Raw genomic sequence first — 1,013 nt, 5'->3', positions numbered from 1 at the left:
GGATGCATTTACTGTTATTCTATTAGAATTCTTGCAGCTGTCTTGCATACTTTATGGAAGATTTAAGAAACGCTGTTGAGACAGATCTCTGCTAAGGCTGATTAACAACATGACAATTTCTACAATCCGCTGATCTGGCCCTAAGCAGGTCAGCACCTCGGCAGTCTTGACACCTTTGCTGAAATGGAATACCCACAGTTAAAATCAGCTAGATCTTAAAAGCACCGCACAGCAATTTCCTCTGTGTATAATGAATACACTAAATACTCCGTCTGCACACTGCACTTCTCACCCGGCAGTGTCTGATCTTGTCCTTCAATCTCAATAGTTAATTTTCAAAGTTTTCCACTATTAAAAAATGAAGCCCTCTGCTCCACCTAGATTTGGTCACGACTGTAAACCTAAATGAGAACTAGTGGCAAACCACATTTCAGTGATCAGATATTTTGGGGTTACGCGTGAGAGAGAGGAGTGCGACTTGCAACAGTAAAAAAAAATACGTACCACAAATGTTTATAACTCCAGTGTGACTAAAAAGGCTTTACTCATGAAGAAAAATCAAATCACCAAATAACAAAAGTTTCAGTTAAAAAGATGGTCATTTCAGAAAGGAGTGAAGTATGCGGAAAATAGGAAATATAACTTACACTATTTTACAAAATTAATACATGAACTCTTGTGTACATAACTGTTAACACTTAATGATACGAAAAATACTAGACCTCGGTCAGCATTCCAGCTGAATCCACACCTGAAGCTCAATTATTACTGTGCCGTTCTAGATTCCCATCTCTGTCCCTTGAGAAACGGCAATAGCCGTCAATGAAGAAAGGGAGGGATCAAAATTAGAAGGCCAGGTCAACTGAAAAATAATAATTATTTATAACTTGAGACAGCCCACGGAAGTAGGTGGATGGGGATGACAGGCACAGCAGAAGGGCAGCACGGAAGCCAGCGGCTGGAAGAGAGGATGGAAACAGTAAGAAAGGAGGAAAGAGGTGGAGAGAGGGGGG

This window comes from Egretta garzetta, unplaced genomic scaffold (assembly GCF_000687185.1).
Source record: "Egretta garzetta isolate BGI_Z169 unplaced genomic scaffold, ASM68718v1 scaffold194, whole genome shotgun sequence".
NCBI lineage: Eukaryota > Metazoa > Chordata > Aves > Pelecaniformes > Ardeidae > Egretta > Egretta garzetta.
The sequence above is the reverse complement of the archived record's forward strand: the minus strand, read 5'-3'. Positions refer to the sequence as shown.